Genomic DNA, 16,065 nt, shown 5'->3' with positions numbered 1-16,065 from the left:
TAAAAATATTTTTATAATAACCGTAGCTACAAAACATCTCTTTTGTATTATAGTCCGAGTAAGGGTTAGATAATATAATTATGCTCTATACACCTTGGGAGCCGAGTGTAAATTTGCATTGTACACAACCTGGTTTTCTTGAAATCTACAGAGGACTTTTTCTCAAGAATCTGATCGTCAACCACGCTTGCTTTGTTGCAGGTCTATATGGTGTATAAAGGGTTAAATATATGAAATAATATTTTTCTCACATCACATATTTCCTAGCTTGACATACTTCAAACAGGCAGTTTGACACACAAGTAATATTTGACAGACAACTAGCTAACGAAACTAGCAGTCACCAACGGCTCCTAGAAAACTATTTGCTAGAGAGACAAGCGTGTACTAGTTAGAACTAGCTTTAATAGCAACTTTGATACAATTATCTAAATACGTGGGTTGCTATTTATATTTCTGGTCTTGGCAACACTGACCGTTTCCGGGCACAGCTGACATTTCCTGTGTAAACTTTGAGTTGTTGAACATAACCTCAATCACAACATTTTTTCATTCGAGTGCTGCCATTAGTGTGTTTGATATTAATTGAAAAGTGCAGTCCCAAGTAATAAATGGAGTTGACACGTAAACATTTTCGAATGATTATTTTTCATAACTTTCGGCGTGGATTATCACAAGAGTACGTCAATGAACCGAATACCTAATATAACAATGAAGCAATATCCTACATCACTGCAAAAACTTGTGACCGATCAGATGTGGCCGATGTTTACCCCAGGACGAAATTTTTGAAGGTCGTCTGAAAATTTTTTTTTGTTGCGCCTGAAAAAATCGATGCTGTGGTTGACGAGATTAAAAAAGTTCGTCATGTGACATAATCATGCCCATTTAGGCATCTTTGGGCATCAGAATGACTAGCATTAATAAGAAACTTCATAATTATTTGGCCGTATATCAGATTTGTTGCCGCTGGATCCAGCTAGTCCTGAGCTATGCTCAAAAGTAGGCTGAATGGTACATTGACAAGTTCAAAATTTTGCTGAGGGAGACATCAAAGATAGTGTATAACATGTGTACAGGTGAAGAATCATTGATCTATACAAATGACCAAAACAAAACAGCAATGAACTGTGTGGGTGTTTCAAGACGAGTCAAATCGAACAAAAGTTATTCGCGGAATAACATGGGAGCAAATGATTGCGTGTATCATTTTGTATTACCAGCCATTGGTACACATTACACAACCATTTGCTTGCCAGATGTCATTGAAGGAACTCGGAAAACACCAAAGAAGAGGCGAATCATGTTCATCATGACAATGCAAGTTCTCACACAGCTTGAAACAATTGAATTTTTAACCAGCCAGAGCCGATGGGCCATCCACCATACAGTCATGATTTGCCACTCCATGACTTCTTTTTGTTTTGGTAAATAAAAAAAAAAACTGCGTGGTTCAACACTAGACGAGGCCGTTTTTTTTTGCGTTAAAAACGGTTGTTTTGGATGGAGCTACCTCAGTCGGTATGGAAAAAGTGCTTCGAAAATTTGATCAAACGCATGGAAAAGAGTAATAATCTTAATGAGGAATATTTTTAAAAACAAAAAAAAACTGTATTCGATCGTAAATACTTCTTTTTAATTGTTGGGCCAGAATATAAATATCAACCCACGTATGCCCTAATCATCATTGGGAGGTTTTTACAATTCAAATAAAATTAAATAATTTAAAAACATTTGTATGAATTAACTATGGTACGAGGTATATTAAACTACTAATACTTAAACAAATATTCTAATAATCCTCACCATAAAATATGTAACACTTGTACTGCTAACACGCTATTATGCTATTATGGTACATTTCTATTTGACAAGAAAAGACACAATAGATATTGTGTTTGTGGAGTTTGAATTCAATAAGAAAGATACCGCAGTATCCTTCTATATTCAGAGTTGCATGTCTTCTGCCTTCCATGCATTTCAAACACGTATCAGCTTTTTTCCCATCGGAAATTCTTGCTGGGACGGAAAGAAACTTCTTATTGTAGCAGCTAACTTTACTGAATAAACTGTGAAACTTTGAATTAAATTGTGTGTTTGAATGTTACTCATTAATACAACTCTGTTCAGCAATAAACCACAAACAAAGTTATGAACAATGATGATAATGAAGAAAATTTAATTCTACTCTTATTAGGCTTGTCATCACTGTCCACTAGCCTGTGTAAGGAACATGAATCTGTATAGTGATGAGAGTTATAATACAAAGTGATAGTACTGATAAGGTCCAATGGTCACATATATAATTTGAACATGTGTTATCTCAACTTAGATTCAAGGTCATTAAACCGCCAGACGCAACGGATGTATAAAAAGAGAACCAACAAATTGAGTAATATTTTGATATCATGTCCTACCTCGCTCAAGTGATGTAAACTAGATTTTTCCTCATCGTATATGTCATAGAATTTATATTTCAATACGTAAAAAAGTCTTTGGTTAGAATTTAAGCATTTTGTATGCACATATAAAACAATCTGTACATCCATGTGAATAACTTTTAATTCTGTGCACTATTTTCATCTCCAATATTGCAGAATGTGGGGAAAAACTAAAATATAATTTAAGCAATTTAATAAAATTAGTGAATTTACTAATATAAAAGACCTCTACGGTCGTGTTTAACTTCTTTCTTTATACAAAACGTATATCAATATTTCATAATGTATTAACCCCTTCAAGTGCTTTGACGTAATATTGCGTTCATAGAGTTTAAGCAAAAGTGTACTCACCTGCAAAAGTATAAGTAATCACCTGGCATACCAAAAGACCTGTGCGGGGCAAGCGTGTACAGTCTTATAACAAGGTTGGAGTACAATGGGAAGCCAACGGACTTAGACTACGACCTGGCATTTCAACATCTAACGAAGGACTTCAAAGAAAAGGGTTTGAAGAGGCTGGTCTGCTCTGCCATGGGGTGCGTTAGAGACCTGGTTGCACCTGACCGACTCATCGCAAATCGACAAAATTCCAAGAGGCTACTGGCGCTATTGTGAACATCATATCCTACAACCAATATTCAACAAGATCACTCTGGAATGGACTGTCTCACAACTCCTTTGTAAAAAAATTGAACAATCTCATTGCTTTTCAACATGTACAAAACGCATCTCCTGTAAGTAGCCTAGTACCATCTTCAAACCCTATCATACCACTTGCATCTGGCAACTCCTCTCACACCCCATATATTACCTCCAACTGTCTTACCCTCTCCTCATCCTCAACAGTCTACACAAACTAACCAGGACACCTGAAAGTTGACACTAACCAAATCTTTTTTAGAGAACCTAAGCCTGTCCCCACCACTGTAAATAAAATTAATCATAAACCAGATAGCAATCAAAAATAATAAAATGTTCAATTTTTCACCAAAATGTTCAGCATTAGCTCAAAGCTAGAAATTTTAAAAACTTAACTTAATGGAAATTGATCCAGATATATATTGACGTTGTCAGAGCATAAAATGTTAGAATCTGAGCTTACAATAGTTGCACATCCCAGGGTATCATTTAAGCTCCTATTTACACTAGATCTACTTTTTATAGGCAGTGGTGTCATGATCCTCACAAGACATAGCATCACAAGTAAAAGAATCCTAATGCCGGCTATCCAAAATCTATTAGTTGAAAAAGAATTTGAGTGCTGTCTGTCCGAAATTTTCAGTATCTAAGTTCACTTTTGTTTTAGGTTGTATTTACAGGTCACCAAGGCCAAGTTTAATGGATGTTTCTTATTAAAATTTGAAGCTTTATGTAGTATTTTATGTAACAAACATAAGCATATTATTTTAACTGGAGATTTTAATATTAATGGTTTTAAAAAAAGACAGACTTTATCATAAATTTATTAGCATTTTAAAACTATACAATTTAACTTACAGAGTAAATTTCCCAACTAGAGTTCAATTAGGGTCGGAGAGTGCTATTGATAACATTATAAGTAATATTGAAGATTAAAGAATGTAAAGTAACAGGTTTAATAACACACATTTCTGATCATGATGCACAACTCTTGGAAATATTTGGTATAAAAAATAACAGTAAGAAAATAGATAACTAAAAAATATTCTAGGAAATTTACACAAAATAACACATGCATTTTTCTACAAAACCTGTTTAAAGAATCTTGGTTGGATGTATATCAAGCCCCAGTAAATCTAAAGTATAATATATTTTTTAGGGATTTTTTTCTTATCACTTCAATATTTTGTTTTCCCAAACTCTTTACCTCACTGCGGGAGGGCGATGATCATAGTTGGATGACTGAAGAAATAAGATTTAGGAAAAATTGAAATTCATGAATTAGAAATTTTGTTTTAGGCAAAGTAAAGACCAAAATTTAAAGAATCTGAAGAAGGATCTAAAAACTTGTATGGCTAGGGATAAGAAAATATTCTTTGACAATAAGATTAAAAACTCTGGAAATTGCTCAAAAGTCACATGGGGTATAATAAAATCACAAGTAAAAAAGACCTCAAATGCAATCTCAAATATAAGTATTGACAGTAATGGGGAGGAAAACAAGTGGTCCTATTGAAGTTAGCAATGTGTTTAACAAATTCTTTGTCTCAGTAGTTGACCAAGCAGTACTACCCAAGATTGTCAAAAGTAAAGTTTATAATGAGAGTAATATCAATACTATAAATACAAATTTTAAATTTTAGCTCAATAACAGAGCAAGATCTGGGAAAAATAGTTAATTCTTTTCAAAATAAACTGTCCACTGGGTACGATGATATTTCAATAAATATAATTAAAAAGGTCCTACCATCTATTATAAAAACCCTTAACTCATCTAATTAATTCATCTTTAATTACTGGTTATTTTCCTGATGAACTTAAAATTGCAAAAGTAATACCAATATTTAAAAAGGGGCAGGTAAATGATCCCTCATGTTACCGCCCTGTCTCATTGCTCCCAATTTTCTCAAAAATCTATGAAAAGACAGTTTTACACGCAATTAGTTAGCTATCTAATAAGAATAGATTGTTAGATAAGGAGCAACATGGATTTCAATCAGGAAAATCTACAATAACAGCTGGAATAGACTTTATTAGTTCAATAATTGAATCAATTGATAGAGGAGAAAAGGTAGTAGGTATTTTCTTAGATCTCAGTAGAGCTTTTGACAGCGTTTCTCACAAAGAGTTGTTAAAATCGTTAACTATTTTGGGTATTCTGGTAAAGAATTAAAATGGTTTAAGTCCTATTTAGCTAACCGTAAACAATATGTGGAAATTGGAACATCTTGAGTCAGAAGTTAATGATAAATACATATATTGAGAAAGTTTAATTCTCATAGGTTAGAAATACCACACGGAGTACCACAAGGATCTATTTTAGGTCCATTATTGTTCCTTTGCTACATAAAAGGTTTGCCTGGGCTGATTCCTAGGGGCAATAATATTTGCTTGTATGCCGATGACTCTAATGTAACAATCTCTGGAAGACCATGGAACGTATTAAAGGGAATCATCTTTTATTTGCCTTTCAATCATTAAAGACTTTTTTTGACAGTAAAAATCTTCTCATAAATTCAAGTAAAACTAATTTTATATCTTTTAATACTAAACAAAATAGAGAAAATGATCAACCAAATATTTTTTTGGACAACAATTTATTAGAACAAGTTGATCATACCAAATTTCTTGGCCTAATGATAGATCAAAATCTTTCATGGGATAAACATATCGACTATGTTGTTAGTAAAATTTCATCTGGATTGTATGTCCTAAGACAAATGTCTAAAATAAGTAAATTTGAAAACTCAAACACAAAATTTATTATGCTATGGTCCATTCTCACCTAGCCTACGGGATTAGTGTGTATGGCGCTACAACAAAAAGAAATCTTGATAGAATACTGCTTCAACAAAAAAGGGCACTTAGAATAATGTTTAACTTAAAAAGAGACCAATCAGTGAAACATATTTTTGTAGAATTAGGCATTCCAACTGTTTTTGGATTATACATTCTGGAAAACTGTAGCATATGCTAAAGTAAATATAAATTTTGTCCAAGAAACAAATAGGCATAATTATAACACTCGTACAAACAGGCAAGTAGAACCCCCATAATTTGAAATTTTATACTAAAAAAACAAAATTTTGTAGGCACTAAATGCTCTATCACTTCCCCGGAAGTTTTTGCTGGAACAAAATTTGATTAAATTTAAAAAAGAACTAAAAGAATTTGTGATAAAAATAGCACCATATTCCATTGAGGAGTTTTGGGAAAGAAACTATAATTAAAATTTGTGTATACACTTTGTCTATTTATTTACTTATAAGCTATTATTTAAGTTGTAGTTTATGTATACACGTAGTGCCATAAACTTAAGAAAATTATGTGATAAGATCCTTTTTCTGTATAAGAAATTTATGTTAGAAACTAACTACGACTTGGAAAATATATGTTGTGTGTGTGTGTGTGTGTGTGTGTGTGTGTGTGTGTGTATTTTTTCTGTTTGGTGACCTGTTAAATGTTGAATTGTTATTTGTTTTTAAATTTTTGCTAATTATTATATTAGTTTGGTTTTAAGTTATATGTCAGCTGTTGCTTGTATTAATTTAATTATTATATGCAAAATTTTAGTTATTATTTAACTATTATTCAATATTATTAATTATTAGTAATTATACTTATTGTAGGTTGACGCTATTCATTGTAACAATGTACATATTATTAAATAAACGATTTTTGAATTTGAATTTGAATTTGAAAGTGTTTATATATCATGGAAATATCGGACGCAGAAACAGATGATTGGCTTCGTTTGCTTGATGCTAATACGGGCACTGAAAGGACTTGGATAGTTATACAAATAATAACACTTTGAAAAAAAAAAACTAAAAATAATTGTTTTTGCATAACATATTATATATTTAAACTCTACAAATATTGCGTCTATAACAAATCAGTAAAACAATATAATTTTATTTTCAAAAACCGTGAAGGTGGTAAGATGACAATCCTACAAGGTTTTGAGAGGTATTCAATATTCAACAGCACATACGTAATACGAGAGACCTCAACTATAATACAGTAATTCCAAAGTTTTTCAGTCAAACAATTCAAAGGATAGAACGTATTCTGTGTTTGCAAATATGTATTAATAAAAGCTTGCTTTAATAAAAGAAAACAAAAACATTTAAGATCTATTTATGTTTTACGCCTCAAAAATAACTAGAGAAAGCGCTTATTTTTGGAAAATTTCAAATATGTCTGGTAGATAGATATACATGTTCTATTTCCTACCAGGACTCAATATGGAAGACCGTTGAGGTTTTCGATAACTTAAAGGAAGCAGTAATGTATCTTAATGAAATAAATTATTTTACACTTCTTCCGTAACGTCGAACCCTTTTCTTTAAGATTTTATATTTTTTCTGTGTGTTTTATTTTAATGTCATAGTCCATTAAGTTAACACCCCTAAAGACATAAAACATAGAAATAAATTTGTGATCACTTTAAGAGAAATGCATGTTATCAGGCGATGTTATAACCAAACCCAAATGAAGACACCTAAGTGTTAAAATGTGAATATTTTATAGTATGTATGCACATGACTTATAGTTTCAGAGAATATTATTTAATGATTTACAACTTAAGTCAATTATATTTTACTAACAAAATATTTAATTTAAGAAGGATTTTCAAAATAAAAATGTTGTGATAAAAAAGTTTTTTTAAATAAAAAACTGAAACATTCCATCCTGTCATTTTCAAATATTGTAGAATGATATCGTCATCTCCTATAATCTTATGACCTGATTATTATAAAATGTCCCTAAATTATAATCACCATCCGGAAACCGACAGAATCATTCAAATGTCATAACTTAGTAAATGCGTCATGTAACAGTAAAGCGTTCACAGATCATTGTTCCAGACATAATGGAGTAGGCTACCTGAGCTGGAATAGCCAACCTTAAAACAGTCGCTAAACTTTCCAGTCACGTTCCGGCATCGTTCTCTTGAGACGCTGAAAGGGGGGGGGAAGTTGGCGGGAGCGAGGGAGGGGTAGATGAGCGGTAATCCAATGATGAGCTCCCTTTTATATCAGAGGAAAGTGCTCAGGAAATCTTGACTTAAAGGACAATGAGTGCTTGGTAATTTTTAAGAAAATGACATCCTCTGAATTTCTTAGTTCTTGAGCAGTACTTGGCTCACATCTACGTTGCTCTTTCATATTTCAGATTTATTGAAAATGATAAAAATTTTACTTTTGTGGGCAAATATTTTAAAATAATTTTATTGCTGTAAGATTACAAGCAGATTTATTAACGTTTCTTAAAAATTTCAAAGCAGTTGAACAAATAATTTTCATCTTTGTTATTTTTGAACTATATATATATGATTATGATATGTTATGATGTTTAATTTTTAATAATAAATCAATCTAATTCTTAGATGCAATAGATGCAACATCGGATTTAGGTTTTTTTAATACGGTGGATATGATTTAGGATTCCAATGTGAAAATTTTGGATAGTACATCCCTATCTTACATTTGAGAAAGGGAGAAAATTGAACCGTTCGTTGTATTTTCATTACCACAAATTTTACGTGCAGGATATATTTAACTACTGTTCAATACATAAATAACTTAAAAGTTCTGTGGATACATAAAAACAAAATTTTAATGTTTTTGATAGAGACCATAATTATGTAAATGAAACAAATACAGTGATCGTATTTATTTACAGTTGGTGTTTAGACTGACATCCGGATCGCCTCTAGTTAAAAATTAGTAACAGAAGACTTGATATTTTGAACTTGCTATCCAAAATCATCTCCAGTTTACAGAATATGTTAAAGCATACTGACAGAGCTAGTAATGCATATCCGCTTACTCACCTTACCTGCTTATTAGCGAATGTGCATTTCTCAAGGCGGAGGTGTACCTTCATTGGCTGAGGAAAAGGATGCTACAAAACCGACCTAATTTAATTCAAACAAATTTTTGAGTGTTGAGTTTAGCTCCAGACCCCTTCCTCTTGGTGCACCGTCTGAAATCAGACGCTGTCACAGACTTTACTCTTGGAAGTCATGTTTACCTGAAGAGATCCAAAAAAGCCAGTAACGAAGAAGCTCAAAATGATCTCCTTAATTTGTTGAGAGCTATCTCGTGAACGAAACAAACAATGGTTATAATAATATAAAAGGAAATTACAACTATTATTGAGTAAAATGTGTGAATAATAATACATACCCAACGTATTCAATTTAATTCATAACAATACTGTCATCATTTATTACCAGAACGTTAAAATAGATTACAATTTTAAAATAAAGGTTCTATATAGTAGAACTATCTATCTACGCGTTACAAATAAAACTAGCCATACCAAACAAAATGTCAGCTACATGTTCTTACACATTTTCTCCGCATGGCCTTATTTTTGTAAATTACCAAGCAATCCAAGAAAGCAATTTCATTACATGTTTGTGTTACTATGTAACATAATTAAATATTATATAAATGAGCTCAGTTTATTTGCAAATTTGTTAATTATACGATGTCCTCAACGTCATAATGGTCACCTATAAGGGTAATGTAAAAGTGTTAGAGCTTTATACTTACCTGTGATTTTGACCTTGATAGTGTTGTACCTTGGATCAAGAAAACCCTATGCACCAAGTTTTTAGAATCTTTCTGCATAATTGTTTGTCAAATATGGACAGACAATAACACGATCTTCTGAAGGACTTTATGATGGGCCCACAATTTCAAATGAGCATTATATACTTATAGACGCATCTTGTAGGTGTGTGATGGGCAAATTCGCTTACATTTTGTGATCAGTTTACCATTACAATACCATGCAACATACCTTAAGAATAAAATTGAAGTCCGTTCATTGGAAAGAACCAGATTTGATAACCTCCATCACGTTGAGAGAAAAATGTCGCTATTGTGTAGTGTAGGTTGAGCAGACACAACAAGTAATATCCCGGAAGGCATCGATACAAAGATTAACTTCTCCTACCCCTCCTGACTGAACATTGCTCTGGTATCGAGTTGTTCAACATGTCTGTTCGCCTCATTTCTACAGTAATTACGTAATATTCCGTTATTTAACTGTAGTTGATCTGTCGTGTATCTAATAATAAGGAATAAATAATACTGAAGGTCTTCTAACGTTTCCTTTTGCTATGAATGTGCTTTTAAATCTGAGTATAAAACTTTTACTTTTGTCCCAAAAGGAAATGTTCAATTACTAACACAGTATCCAAGTAGTGTATGTATTAGAGATGCGATTGTTAGAGTAATACAAATATCATAACCGAATTCCATGAATTCTGATGTATTCAAAAGTAAGAGGTCGGAGTTCCTATCACATAGGTTTGGCTGAACCAAACCTGACATCTCATGGATTCCAGATGATCTTTCTTTGAACAACCTAATAAAGATGATCATTTTTCTGAATCATTCCAAAGTAGAAGAACCCCAATTTGGATCTACATTTTTTTATTGCTTTACGTGATCCGGAACATTGTGTACGTGACCAAGCATTTTCATAATAGTGGAAAGGTAATTGTAAAATACTTCATATCCGGTTAATGGAAGAAATCAATATTTCTATATCTCATCCCTTCCTTTTCCGTCAGGCCCAGAATGTCTGAACATACTGTTGGCCTGTTATGGAACATCCTCAATTGTATATTTGGAAACCTATAAGCATTCACTTGCTTATTTACGAAAATCCCTAATGTTTTGTTACGCAAGTATGCAATCTTGAGTCTTCCAGACGAGGCTTGACCTAGAATATCCTTTGGTAACATCAGTACTTAGTGTTTGGATGAATGGTCAGATAAGGCAAACCTTAGCACTGCCCTTTGTAATTTGATGTATTCAAAGTTTTCTAATAAGGAAATACATACTAAACACAAACAGTTACAGAAACTCATATTATTTTATACTTATTGATGTCTTAGAAAAATACTGGCTTAAGAATTATTATGTTTCAATCTACGAAGTATAGCGTGTTTATTTAAATTCATGCTGTCATGCTGTTCCACTTTCTGTCATGTTTATTTGTAAACAATTATTTTTTGAATGTGAAGTATCTCCAACTAAACTGAAATATCTGTCAGAATCACATAAGCTGTAGGACTAGTAAAGCAAATTTAAACTTTTTGGTTAGTACTGCATACGTTTTTAATTATTCAGTTCTATTGAATGTGTGCTAAAAAAATACTTATCAAGAATAACAGTTTAAATAGGCTTATATAAGTTTCATGAAAATTCTATACCTCATTCAACTTCTGTCCTGCGCATAGTTACAATTCACTGATGCTCAGCCAAATCCCATGGAGAGGCATGCACCATAATCGAACTCTTTCTCTTATCTACATCGTAATGAAGTTTTATGCTAAACGTACGTAGTATCGAATTAAATTTCGAGATATCCCACAGAAAGTTAGCTTCGCAGAAGTTCAACCAAAACCAATGAATGGGTAGAACCACCTTCGAACACTATATATTTTATTTGGAAAAGAAAGTCAAGTATATAGCACAATTCATTCTTGAGCTATCCTGCATCAGACATGCACATAAACAAAAAGAATAGGAATTTTGTTAAAACTTATGCAAAATCTCTACTTTCTTTTGTGGATAGTAGACTTGTGTGACTCACACGACAAATGTGGTGTTGTAGTAAGCGGTTGAGGTTTATAGATTGTTTCCCCCACCGACCAACTCCCCTCTCACCACTCTCTCTTTTCTCTTAACAAGACTTTTCATTACCAGCTGACCCCGGCTGACCCCCTACAGTGTTTCAATTTAGTGTCTTTTTAAGGTTTATACAATACGACAGGTGTTTACGGGATGTTCGTGCTACATGAACAGGGATAAAGTGGTGTACATTCTGATTAAAGTCCAAGGGAATCAGCGATAATAAGCTAATATGTATGTATAAATTATTTAGAGGCTAATTTTCGACTGTTTATAAATATCTTCAACGGGCCAAAAACATAGTATTGAAAAGAAATATATTTCGGAATTGGGCATGATTATCCCATTAAAAAAACGGATTATACAATTTTAATAACATCATCTTTTCAATCTATGTTTACTACTAACCAAGCACTGTAACCCAGGAGGGCTAGTTTATATCTTCCAGTTGAACCTACAAGGACTACAGCAAAGACCGATGTGGTATTTAAATCTTCATGGATCTTGTCAGGAGGCGACTCTACCTCCAATCTTACCCACCCAGAATACCCTGTCACTCTGGAAGCAGCGCAAAGGTCCTTTAGGACTAAGTGCAAGTTCTAAGCTTCTTCATCTAAGAGAAAAAAACACTCTATATTTAATATTTTCTAAAATTTAAATTAAAAAAATGTTTCTGCCTCTTTGGTGGATCTCAGCTGAAAGTGTAGTGTCGGATAACTTTGGAATACGTCTCATTAATATTATAATTATTTTTCCTGAATTTTAAAATATTCCAAAAAATCATTTCAATTTTCTCTCTTCATAAAACCTTACTTAAACTTTAACGAATGTTCAAAAAATAATTAACCGAATTGTTCTAGCTATTCTCGAGATAACGCGCTTAGCAACACATTTAGAGATTCATTGTAAGATATACATGCAATACATTTTCAAAAACTTAAATCACTTAAAGATAAAGAACAATTATGAGTTTACATATCTTTTTGAAACCAAAGGGTATTTTATATTTCAATATTGGTTTGCATGTTCCAAAATTAAATTTTGTTCGACAGTAACAAGTTTCAAATATTTTACTTCGTTTGTCACCAGTGTATTTTAGAAAATAAATAATGATTATACATTCATTTATGCAATGAATTAGTTAGTGATCCAACAAAATTAGTTTCAAAATTATTATACGCTATTTGATAAGATTTAACCGCTGATTAGATAAGTTTTTTTTACAGGAACATCTCGAATTAGCTCTTATATTTTCATAAAACTTTACAAGGACATCTGTAAACTTGGAGACAGGTGATGATGTAATGGATTCTACGTAACGGCTTATATAATATCTTCCATTAAAGCTCGATGGAGAAAGTTTAAGTGACAAAGCGATGCGACGCCACTCCAAGTTTGATGCAGTGGTTTAACATAATACACTGCGCACAATACTTACATAAACCTCTAATCTCGGATAGAAGGTGTCGCAGCACATCTTCGTGAACAGAGGAATTATTTCTTTTTATTCCACATGTAAAGTAGTTTAATACATTACATTGATGTATGACATTTAGTAACATTTAATGCAATATATTCAGTAGTGTTGGTTGGTAAATATATTCTTTAAAAATTCATTGGACGAAATAACTTGCACCTTTGATTAATTTATAACATTATTTTAAGCCATTTAATATTCATGCCATCATTATATGTTACAAAATGTATAACACAACATTGAAATATATCCACTTCGTCAGATAATTAGTACATAGATTTCAGTCCTCGGAACTTTGTTATTCACTTTGTTGTATATAATTATGGAAATTTCCAAAATAATACTAACCTGTCAAACTTTCCATGGTCAACAATAAACTTTAAACAAAAAATAGTCTTTATTTACAAAAATAGATGACAGATTTAATTAAGACTATTAATCAAATCAACTGTCAAACTTTATGTAGGTTACGAGAATCTAGTCATAAAACGGTGATATCCTGAATGAAACACACCTACAGTGAATCATGGACGTAGCCAGTGAGGAGGTCCAAGGGGTCTGGACCTCCCCAAATTTGCAATTATTTTCAATTACTATTTTAGCAAACTATTATTATTATTTAAATAATTTGGTATTACTAACAAGTACAGCTTAAAAAGATCTTTCTCAACATTGAAACGGGTAAAGAACTTTGTAAGGAAAAAAGTGGGGAATAAGTGGTTGACTGCACTTGCCTTAATTTCTGTCCAGTACGGGGAAATATCAGTCGTCTAAACCCCCCCCCCTCACCAAATTTTCCTAGCTACGTTATTGCAGTAAATGTACATTATTTTCCTCCTAGTGGTACTGGTCTATATCTATTTTGAGAATGTTTCAGGCAGAAATAAAAGGCATATTTTAGGTTTCCATAAAATAGAAGAGTACCGCCCCAGAATAATAAAGAATAAATTTGCCAACCCAGAAATATAGATAATATGTTTTTTCTGTATTATCCAATAAGTCGTTTTATGCAAATAGATGAATGTAATTTCAAACTTACAACATAGAGATTGATTAAAAACACTGTTTTCGTATCTGCTTTTACGATATAAGTAGCTGTGAATCATAAAGATATCTAGTCTATTCTGGGAACAGAGACAAGCAGTGAACTATCAAAAGCCATAAGAAAGGGTGCCGTGCCTCAAGGGAGTGCCGTAATGAAAAGTCTCTAGGAGTGACACTTAAACCATACTACCACTACCGTCCTTTTCTCTGTGGTGTTTTCTAGTACAAGTACGTCAGGAAATGAGAATAGAGAACTTTTATGTTGTGCATTAGAATATTGGTATTATTTAAAATTGTGTGTACGGGCTGTATACACATATGGGCTCTAAGTGTGAGAACCCATACCTTTATACGATAAAATATGCTTTCAGATCCTTGGTATACTTATAATAAGCAGTCATATTGATAAAAGTACGAACAGTTTACTTCAGTATTTCTGGTTACTACATGTACCTCTACGTCTATAAATTGATTTCGGTTTTCAAAAATAATCTACCTTTATGTCAAAAGGATATTTTTGCAAACATGTAAAAAAACTAGGAATTAAAAATACATGTATGACAATACTTTGCTTATTTAAATAATTGTTACATTATTTACATTACAATACATTATTTATTATTACATTTAGACTTAGTTTAGTCTGAGCTTTAGAGATTCAAAAATTACGATTCAAAAGCGCGTTTTATTATTATTATCAAATTACTTTAACATAAACACAGAAATAATTACATATTAAATCTTAAAATAGCCATGAATGTAAAAATGTAAATTAACATTACGTAATGTTTACGTTTACTCTTTGATTAGACATTAGAGGAAGGAAAATGTTCTAAAGGAATATTTTTATACCCTATAGTTAAAACATAGTGAGCAAAGGGCACGATTTTATAAATCTATTTATGAAACACTTATATTCAATTAGAAAATTAATTATTTATGTTCTATTAATTAATTAGGTACCATAATTTAGAAGTAACTGTATGTCGTTAACGCTTCTGTACCAATGTTCAGATTTTAATAATTTAGTAAGTTATGTTGTATAAAGTAAAATGGAGATTTATGTTATGTATGTTGGATTGGCGATTCTGTGTAGAATTGTACTCACACACAGGTGTTGTCTAAAAAAAATCTTCTAGGTTTCCAGTTTGTATTCTTCGTAAGCTCTTAAAATTGAAGAATTAAATATGTATATCAAGACTTACATAATCTTCTTACTACGTCAGTTGCAATATTGGAAAGAATCCTTAATTACTTTATTGTAACTCGTGTTGTAATATAATACGTCCCATATTGCTGCAATGGGCTCTCGAGCTTTGAATCCAAAAGTATATTCACTTGGGTACCGTGATGTCTCCAATTATACGTAAGTTTAGTTAGGGAATGGGATGGAATCCTATATCATTGTAGTATAACCATATCCCATCCCATCTCGCTGCTCTGTGCCTAGAAACACAGTATCCCCACTTGGATAGTGCGATGTCTTGAAGTATGCCCTTCCAAGTAATGAGTATAATCGTGTGTAGTTATACGTAGTATAAAACCTGTTGAGGTCTTTGTAGAGGTATTAAAAAAAATAATAAATTATTAAAAAATAATAATAATAAATCCTTTAGAACATAGAGATATGTAATATTTTATTTCGTTTTATTTGCCATTAGATAAGAAATGTGTTTCGACATTAATAATAATGGTACGTTCAAGTGCAAAAATCGATTCGATTATTCGGATATTCTGTTCGATATATACAATGAACAAAGCTATCGATTGTCGCATAGTTCGACTATATTGAACACTCGGAATA

This window comes from Homalodisca vitripennis, chromosome 4, assembly GCF_021130785.1.
Source record: "Homalodisca vitripennis isolate AUS2020 chromosome 4, UT_GWSS_2.1, whole genome shotgun sequence".
Taxonomy (NCBI): domain Eukaryota; kingdom Metazoa; phylum Arthropoda; class Insecta; order Hemiptera; family Cicadellidae; genus Homalodisca; species Homalodisca vitripennis.
The sequence above is the reverse complement of the archived record's forward strand: the minus strand, read 5'-3'. Positions refer to the sequence as shown.